Genomic DNA, 11465 nt, shown 5'->3' with positions numbered 1-11465 from the left:
TTTGTGTAATGCACCATTATTGAAATGACTTGCTTTATTATTATTGTTGTTATTATTACTACTATAATTATTACTACTATTATTATTTTATATTACTATTATTATTATTATCATCATCATCATCATCATCATCATCATCATCATCATCATCATCATCATTATTTTAATCTAGTCTTGTTAGCTTGTGAATTGATGTTTCTCCTTGGCACATTTTTGCTATAATGTGAGTGAATGAATGAATGAATGAATGTATAACGACACCCCAGCACGAAAAATACATCGGCTATTGGGTGTCAAACTATGGTAAATGCAACAATAATGTGATGAGAAACATCAATATAAAAATTCAAAAGTTAAATAAAAACACAGTGTAAAGAACTGTGCGAAAATAATATGAGTGAGGCATATGGTCAAAACAAGGCGTATATAATTACACAAAGACTATGTATAGTTGTAATTCCAATGAAATCGAAGATGAATTCCGTGTTATACTCCAATGTCACCGATATAATGATCTAAGACAAATATTTATTAAAGCGTATTATTACAGACGACTTAGTGTATTTAATCTAATCCAAGTACTAACTACTGAAAATATCAATAAGCTTGGAAAATATTTAACTCGAACAAATAATTTAAGAAATAACTTGTTTAATCTAGTTTTAGATTGTATATGTAGTTATATTTGTATGTTTGTTGTTGTTGTTTTTGTCATTACCATCATACCAAATCACACCCCACCATTATACTGTACATATTTTATATAAACATATATTTATTATGTATGCTGATGAGTTTTAAAACTTAAGGCAATAAATAAACGTGTAAAACTTGTAAACCTGGGATAGATACCTGATATTGTGACTGCATTAGCGACAAATCATGTCGGTACTATTCACTACTATTTTTGTCTTATATTAATGTAGTCAGTGAACCCATTGGGCTATTGCCCGTTCCAGCCACTGCACCACAACTGGTATATCAAAGGTCGTAGTATGTGCTATCCTGTTTGTGGGATGGTGCATATAAAAGATCCTTTGCTACTAATGGACAGATGTAGCGGGTTTCCTCTTTAGAACTGTGTGACATCCAATAGCCGATGATTATTAAATCATGTGTTTTAGTGATGTCGTTAAAGAACACAAACTTTAATTTTACAAATACGAGCAGTTTACCTACCAACTGTCAGCATGGGCCACGTACCATAAAACGATCTTAGGGCTAAGATTACCTTAAGTGTATAAGGTAGTTCTGCACTTAAGATGATTTTAGTGCTAAGATCGCTTCGTGAAATGTAGTGTCATATTTTGAATTTTAATGATAACAAATTGATATGTTTATTAATCGAAGGTTCTGTACAATAATATTTCGTTAAATATTTAGTCGTTAGGTCTCTATAACATGGACATACAAGCAAAAAGTGATATTCATTATCTATAGTATTCATATTACAAACTGGACAGATTCTTTATTCACTTGGAATATTTTCAAATCTCCCATTTTCGATATTAATATTTAACACACCACATCTAACATTAAGCAGTGAAGTATGAAACTTCAATATATAAATATTATCCAAGTAATTTTCAAAAATATAATCTTGTTTATAATGACAGTACATTGATAGACGTGAGAATGTAGATAATCTTGCTAACGTATTGCGTTGTTTGATTATTTGGGGAAATAATTATGATATATCCTCTATAAATCCAAGTTCATAAAGTAGAGATTTCACACATGCAGCCCATTCTTACATTTTCTAATACATGTCATTTTAAATCTTAAAGATTTGTACATTTTATAAACAATAGAAAATAATGAAATAAAATTGTTGTGCATATAACGTCAATAAAATCTTGTCACCTCTGAAAATTATCCGTTCTTTTTGAAAAGAAAAAAAGAAAGAAGTGTTTTATTTAACGACGCACCCAACACATTTTATTTACGGTTATATGGCGTCAGACATATGGTTAAGGACCACACAGATTTTTTTAGAGGAAACCCGCTGTCGCCACATAGGCTACTCTTTTACGACAGGCAGCAAGGGATCTTTTATTTGCACTTCCCACAGGCAGGATAGCACAAACCATGGCCTTTGTTGAACCAGTTATGGATCACTGGTCGGTGCAAGTGGTTTACACCTACCCATTGAGCCTTGCGGAGCACTCACTCAGGGTTTGGAGTCGGTATCTGGATTAAAAATTCCATGCCTCGACTGGGATCCGAACCCAGTACCTACCAGCCTGTAGACCGATGGCCTGCCACGACGCCAACGAGGCCGGTTTCTTTTTGAAAGTCACAAAGCCGTGATACCAGAAAACACAGAAATAATGAATCGTGAAAGTGACCACAAGTATACCTGTTAACAGTGTTCCGTTAAACAAAACAAACTTTCAGACAACACACCGCCATGTGTCGTGTAGTTACTACTCGTAGCAGCTTAATATAGAATGGTTTAGGAAATAGTTCCTTATTTTTAAAAAAACAATATTACAAACTTCTGATATCCCTTTTGAAATCTTACTTTGATGATTACAAGTAGGTTAACTTCTACAGTATGAAGTTTGAAGTTACTTGTTGTATGTAGTATTAGCAACTGTGCAAGTGATATATAGTGCCACTTGTATAACAGGAACACGAGGCGGTGCTCTTGTATGAGGGTGGCTAACTGAAAGCTTTCGTCGATGACCTGGGGTTTTTTTTTTTTTACACGGTACTTGTCAGTTGAAAGCATTCCCTAAAACTAGTAGTCACATGACCCTCTCGATAGTGTTGTATTTTACACTGAATATATTCTGGCATAGAAATTGTTTTGAACTGTGTGGAATAATTAATGGTGGTGTGGAACCTTTCAGAAACAGCCAACCAAAAGCGTGCCGGGTAGGGGGAGGGATAATTTAATCACATGTTGTTCAGTATGGCGTCGTGATTTGCTACTCAAGTTTCAGAGATCACTACACAATTTTAAAACATTAAACAGTAATCGCTAATCAATTTTCAATTGACTAGAAATATCGTTAATCACGATTTTGGAAAGAAAATATCCCTTGATTTATGACGTACATCCAAAAGCTTGGTCAGGTTACTCCGCTTAAAAGGGAATCCTTTTTATATAGCTACAAACACTAAATTTGTCATCAGTCAACATTTATGGTTTAAACGCCAGTCAGTAGGCACTAACACGTTGACAAGTATTATGTAAAGAGTGTCACAAAATGTAGTTTACTATTAATGCTGCGAGGCAGAGCCGGTTTATCCTAGTAGGCATGGACGTCGATCGGTGGGGGACGGGGGGGGGGGGGGGGCGTATCCCCCTCACTTTTGAACGCCGGGAGACAATCTATATAAATGTCTCCCCCCCCCCCCCACCACCACCACTTTTTCGTTTAGCGCGCGCGCACCCACACACACATATACACACACACACTAACACGTAACCCCCCACTTTTAAAGCCGGATTGACGCCCATGCTAGTAGGCTAGTAGCACATGCAACACGTTACGGGCCCCGCGCTTATGGGATGTGTACATTTATTTTCACCAGGTAATTGTTCCCCACTCCACGAGGGTTATTGCAAAAATATATATCCTAGGAAGGGGGACCCACTGTTTGTGCTACAGGTCCCGCGAATCTTTAAACCGGTTCGGCAGTTGTGACGGTACATGCTCTTAATTTTGTTTTCGGCTGTGGCGATATTAATTGTTTTAGAGGGCCGTGTGCAGTTCCAATATGCACTTAAACCCAGGTGGGCACTTTGTTACGTAATACCTTTGCGCGGCGGTCGTCGAGCTCTCTCTAATACACACCCAGTCCAGGTGTGGAGGCCATGTGGCCAGTAGTTACGTAATACCTCCGCTAGTTCGGTACGATTGGGGGATTGCTGGCGGACTAGGCGTCAGCAAGTCTGGCGATCTAAGAAAAATATGCCGGCTTGGTCGCTGTGGAAATATCACTTGATAGGGTGGGGACCGCGTTGTATCCCCAGGCAATATTCGGTTTTTATGATAAATAGCTAGGGTTTTAGATTTATCGAAAAGAAACATAGGAAGGCTGCAGGGGAAACGGACGTCGTCCACTGAACGAAATATATAAGTTCAGCCCGGACGTGGTAATTATATATTATTTCTGCTCTGTTGTATAACCTTGATGTGATTGATGTGACTTTAAATATTTTAATACTGTATTATACCAATATTATTTAGACGGTGCTGCCGGTCATCTGACGCAGTAATCTGTAGGCTCACTTTTCTAAATAATTATTAAGGCTTAGCCAGTCATCCTAGAGGACCTAGGTAAACTGTAGGTTATTGTCTTTATTGTGATAGGTACCAGTATTAAGTCTGTGTTACAAGGTTACTGAATGAGTAGTTAAGGGTTAATTAAAAATTAACCAGTTAGGAATAGAGCTGTAATTCCTTTATTAATTAAGTTCCCCTGGCAGCGTTTCTCAAATATCACACGTTACTGAATGAGTAGTTAAGGGTTAATTAAAAATTAACCAGTTAGGAATAGAGCTGTAATTCCTTTATTAATTAAGTTCCCCTGGCAGCGTTTCTCAATTATCACACGTTACTGAATGAGTAGTTAAGGGTTAATTAAAAATTAACCAGTTAGGAATAGAGCTGTAATTCCTTTATTAATTAAGTTCCCCTGGCAGCGTTTCTAAATTAACTCACGTTACTGAATGAGTAGTTAAGGGTTAATTAAAAATTAACCAGTTAGGCATAGAGTTGTAATTCCTTTATTAATTAAGTTCTCCTGGAAGCGTTTCTCAATTATAACACGTGTGGGTGTTGTGTCACGGTGAAGTGATTACAATATTGTGTAAACTAGACACCTAGAGATTAACTAATTAAGTGATCAGTTCTGGGTTGTTATTATTTGTTGTTGTTAATTAACTACTGCGGCAGTACATTTGTCAGCGTAGATTAATACAGATTCCAAAGTGTATTGTGTTTTTATTGTGTTTTCTAGTGAACTAAACGTGCTATATTATACATACTTTATATAAGATCGTATCTCTGATCATACCTAGAGACGAGCCACGCGGGTATAACTGCCCGTTACAGAGAGATCTAATAGATATACAGTTAGGAGAGATATTTGGATAATCGTGTGTTTCATTCAGTTACGGGTATTATAGGATCCCCGTGACAGCAGTCAACATATATATGGTTTAAACACCAGCTAGATGGCACTAACACGTTGACAAGTATTTTGAATAGAGTGTCACAAAATGCAGTTTACTATTAATGCTGCCAGGAAATAATTTATGCAAAACCTCTGTCGAAAACATTCCACAGACAGAAATAATGCAAATACCGGGTCATCGAAATACTACAGCAAAATATCCATCTGTCAGCATCGAAACATTAATGACATTTCGAGTGGACATGCCTGGGGAAGCATGTAGATCGCAGACCAGCCTAGGGTTTGGTGGGCCCATAGGGCTATTTCTCGTTCCAGCCAGTGCACTACGACTAGTGCATCAAAGGACGTGGTATGTGTTAAATGTTGACAGTGTTGTTTTGCCTTCGTTTGTGTTTCAATATTGTTTACATATTCACTCTTCCCTGAGGTTCTTGGAATATGTAGTGAAGTGCTTCATGCAAGCGGGACGTAGTAGTCGGTGTGGGATCGATTTCCCGTCGGTGGGACCATTTGGCCATTTCTCGTTCCAGCCAATGCACCACGACTGGTATACCAAAGGCCGCGGTATGTGCTATCCTGTCTGTGTGATGGTGCATATAAAAGATCCCTTGCAACTAACGGAAAACAACCATTTGGTATTCCTCTCTGAGACTATATGTCAAAATGACCAAATGTTTAACCAATAGCCAATGATTAATAAATCAATTTGCTCTAGCGGTGTCGTTAAAGAAAACAAACTTTTTTTAAAGTGCTTCATGATGCACAAGGTAACTACTGTACTATAAATTCGCAGGGGCCGGAATAGACAGGATATACAGAAAAAGGTATTGTCATAATTATACGTATGTTTCATAAGTAAAAGACATCGGTTTTTTTTAGGTTACCTGAAACCGACACAGCTATAACATTGATTTCTTAATCACTGGCTATAGGATGTTAAACATTTCATAGTTTGTGTTTTTGTGGTTGGGAGGGGAGGGGTTGCAGGGTGGGGGAGCACTGGCGTAGCCAGGATTTTATATTGAGGGTGGGAGGGGCAATCCACACTATGTATATTTTTCTACAATTTAAGTTTAATTGGGGATCATAGACCCCGTGACACCCCCCCCCCCCCTCCATTACGCGACTGGGTGGAAGGGTGCTAATTCAACAATATTTATTAGTATGCTATGCTGTCGAGTCCATTAGACTGACCCCTAAAACTTTGGTTTGATTAACGATACCACTAGCGCAAATTCATTTGTTATCATTGGCACTGGATGTAAACCACTTGTTAATCATTGACACTGGATGTAAATCACTTGTTAATCATTGACACTGGATGTAAATCACTTGTTAATCATTGAAACTGGATGTAAATCACTTGTTAATCATTGACACTGGATGTAAATCACTTGTTAATCATTGACACTGGATGTAAACCACTTGTTGATCATAAGCACTGGATGTAAATCACTTGTTAATCATTGACACTGGATGTAAATCACTTATTAATCATTGACACTGGATGTAAACCACTTGTTAATCATTGACACTGGATGTAAATCACTTGTTAATCATTGACACTGGATGTAAACCACTTGTTGATAATTGACATTGGATGTAAACCACTTGTTGATCATTGACACTGGATGTAAACCACTTGTTGATCATTGACATTGGATGTAAACCACTTGTTGATCATTGACATTGGATGTAAACCACTTGTTGATCATTGACACTGGATGTAAACCACTTGTTAATCATTGACACTGGATGTAAACCACTTGTTGATCATTGACATTGGATGTAAACCACTTGTTGATCATTGACACTGGATGTAAACCACTTGTTAATCATTGACACTGGATGTAAATCACTTGATCATAACCACTGAATGTAAACCACTTGTTAATCATTGACACTGGATGTAAACCACTTGTTGATCATTGACACTGGATGTAAATCACTTGTTAATCATTGACATTGGATGTAAACCACTTGTTAATCATTGACACTGGATGTAAACAAATTGACACTGGATGTAAATCACTTGTTAATCATTGACATTGGATGTAAACCACTTGTTAATCATTGACACTGGATGTAAACCACTTGTTAATCATTGACACTGGATGTAAACCACTTGTTGATCATTGACACTGGATGTAAACCACTTGTTGATCATTGACACTGGATGTAAACCACTTGTTAATCATTGACACTGGATGTAAATCACTTGATCATAAGCACTGAATGTAAACCACTTGTTAATCATTGACACTGGATGTAAACAAATTGACACTGGATGTAAATCACTTGTTAATCATTGACATTGGATGTAAACCACTTGTTAATCATTGACACTGGATGTAAACCACTTGTTGATCATTGACGCTGGATGTAAATCACTTGTTAATCATTGACATTGGATGTAAACCACTTGTTAATCATTGACACTGGATGTAAACAAATTGACACTGGATGTAAATCACTTGTTAATCATTGACACTGGATGTAAACCACTTGTTAATCATTGACACTGGATGTAAACCACTTGTTGATCATTGACATTGGATGTAAACCACTTGTTGATCATTGACACTGGATGTAAACCACTTGTTAATCATTGACACTGGATGTAAATCACTTGATCATAACCACTGAATGTACACCACTTGTTAATCATTGACACTGGATGTAAACCACTTGTTGATCATTGACACTGGATGTAAATCACTTGTTAATCATTGACATTGGATGTAAACCACTTGTTAATCATTGACACTGGATGTAAACAAATTGACACTGGATGTAAATCACTTGTTAATCATTGACATTGGATGTAAACCACTTGTTAATCATTGACACTGGATGTAAACCACTTGTTAATCATTCACACTGGATGTAAACCACTTGTTAATCACTGACACTGGATGTAAATCACTTGTTAATCATTGACACTGGATGTAAATCACTTGTTAATCATTGACACTGGATGTAAACCACTCGTTAATCATTGACACTGGATGTAAACCACTTGTTGATCATTGACATTGGATGTAAACCACTTGTTAATCACTGACACTGGATGTAAATCACTTGTTAATCATTGACACTGGATGTAAACCACTTATTAATCATTGACACTGGATGTAAACCACTTGTTAATCACTGACACTGGATGTAAATCACTTGTTAATCATTGACACTGAATGTAAACCACTTGTTAATCATTGACACTGGATGTAAACCACTTGTTAATCATTGACACTGGATGTAAACCACTTGTTAATCATTGACACTGGATGTAAACCACTTGTTGATCATTGACATTGGATGTAAACCACTTGTTAATCATTGACACTGGATGTAAATCACTTGATCATAAGCACTGAATGTAAACCACTTGTTAATCATTGACACTGGATGTAAACCACTTGTTGATCATTGACATTGGATGTAAACCACTTGTTGATCATTGACACTGGATGTAAACCACTTGTTAATCATTGACACTGGATGTAAACCACTTGTTGATCATTGACATTGGATGTAAACCACTTGTTGATCATTGACACTGGATGTAAACCACTTGTTAATCATTGACACTGGATGTAAACCACTTGTTGATCATTGACATTGGATGTAAACCACTTGTTGATCATTGACACTGGATGTAAACCACTTGTTAATCATTGACACTGGATGTAAATCACTTGATCATAACCACTGAATGTAAACCACTTGTTAATCATTGACACTGGATGTAAACCACTTGTTGATCATTGACACTGGATGTAAATCACTTGTTAATCATTGACATTGGATGTAAACCACTTGTTAATCATTGACACTGGATGTAAACAAATTGACACTGGATGTAAATCACTTGTTAATCATTGACATTGGATGTAAACCACTTGTTAATCATTGACACTGGATGTAAACCACTTGTTAATCATTGACACTGGATGTAAACCACTTGTTGATCATTGACACTGGATGTAAACCACTTGTTGATCATTGACACTGGATGTAAACCACTTGTTAATCATTGACACTGGATGTAAATCACTTGATCATAAGCACTGAATGTAAACCACTTGTTAATCATTGACACTGGATGTAAACAAATTGACACTGGATGTAAATCACTTGTTCATCATTGACATTGGATGTAAACCACTTGTTAATCATTGACACTGGATGTAAACCACTTGTTGATCATTGACGCTGGATGTAAATCACTTGTTAATCATTGACATTGGATGTAAACCACTTGTTAATCATTGACACTGGATGTAAACAAATTGACACTGGATGTAAATCACTTGTTAATCATTGACACTGGATGTAAACCACTTGTTAATCATTGACACTGGATGTAAACCACTTGTTGATCATTGACATTGGATGTAAACCACTTGTTGATCATTGACACTGGATGTAAACCACTTGTTAATCATTGACACTGGATGTAAATCACTTGATCATAACCACTGAATGTACACCACTTGTTAATCATTGACACTGGATGTAAACCACTTGTTGATCATTGACACTGGATGTAAATCACTTGTTAATCATTGACATTGGATGTAAACCACTTGTTAATCATTGACACTGGATGTAAACAAATTGACACTGGATGTAAATCACTTGTTAATCATTGACATTGGATGTAAACCACTTGTTAATCATTGACACTGGATGTAAACCACTTGTTAATCATTCACACTGACACTTGGACACTGGATAAATCACTTGTTAATCATTGACACTGGATGTAAACCACTTGTTAATCATTGACACTGGATGTAAACCACTTGTTAATCATTGACACTGGATGTAAACCACTTGTTGATCATTGACATTGGATGTAAACCACTTGTTAATCACTGACACTGGATGTAAATCACTTGTTAATCATTGACACTGGATGTAAACCACTTGTTAATCATTGACACTGGATGTAAACCACTTGTTAATCATTGACACTGGATGTAAACCACTTGTTAATCATTGACACTGGATGTAAACCACTTGACATCATTGACACTGGATGTAAACCACTTGTTAATCATTGACACTGGATGTAAACCACTTGTTAATCATTGACACTGGATGTAAACCACTTGTTAATCATTGACACTGGATGTAAATCACTTGACTTGTTAAACCACTTGTTATCATTGACACTGGATGTAAAACCACTTGTTGATCACTTGTTTGTTAATCATTGACACTGGATGTAAACCACTTGTTATCATTGACATTGGATGTAAACACTGGATGTGGATGTAAACCACTTGTTAATCATTGACACTGGATGTAAATCACTTGATCATAAGCACTGAATGTAAACCACTTGTTAATCATTGACACTGGATGTAAACCACTTGTTGATCATTGACACTGGATGTAAACCACTTGTTGATCATTGACACTGGATGTAAATCACTTGTTAATCATTGACATTGGATGTAAACCACTTGTTAATCATTGACACTGGATGTAAACCACTTGTTAATCATTGACATTGGATGTAAACCACTTGTTAATCATTGACACTGGATGTAAACCACTTGTTGATCATTGACACTGGATGTAAACCACTTGTTGATCATTGACACTGGATGTAAACCACTTGTTGATCATTGACACTGGATGTAAACCACTTGTTAATCATTGACACTGGATGTAAACCACTTGTTAATCATTGACACTGGATGTAAACCACTTGTTAATTGACACTTGTTAATCATTGACACTGGATGTAAACCACTTGTTAATCATTGACACTGGATGTAAACCACTTGTTGATCATTGACACTGGATGTAAATCACTTGTTAATCATTGACATTGGATGTAAACCACTTGTTAATCATTGACACTGGATGTAAACAAATTGACACTGGATGTAAATCACTTGTTAATCATTGACACTGGATGTAAACCACTTGTTAATCATTGACACTGGATGTAAACCACTTGTTAATCATTGACACTGGATGTAAACCACTTGTTGATCATTGACACTGGATGTAAACCACTTGTTAATCATTGACACTGGATGTATCATTGACACTGGATGTAAACCACTTGTTAATCATTGACACTGGATGTAAACTTGTTAATCATTGACACTGGATGTAAACCACTTGTTAATCATTGACACTGGATGTAAACCACTTGTTGATCATGACACTGGAAAACCACTTGTTAATCATTGACACTGGATGTAAACCACTTGTTAATCATTGACACTGGATGTAAACCACTTGTTAATCATTGACACTGGATGTAAACCACTTGTTAATCATTGACACTG

This window comes from Gigantopelta aegis, chromosome 13 (genome assembly GCF_016097555.1).
Source record: "Gigantopelta aegis isolate Gae_Host chromosome 13, Gae_host_genome, whole genome shotgun sequence".
NCBI lineage: Eukaryota > Metazoa > Mollusca > Gastropoda > Neomphalida > Peltospiridae > Gigantopelta > Gigantopelta aegis.
This window is presented reverse-complemented; position numbering follows the sequence as displayed.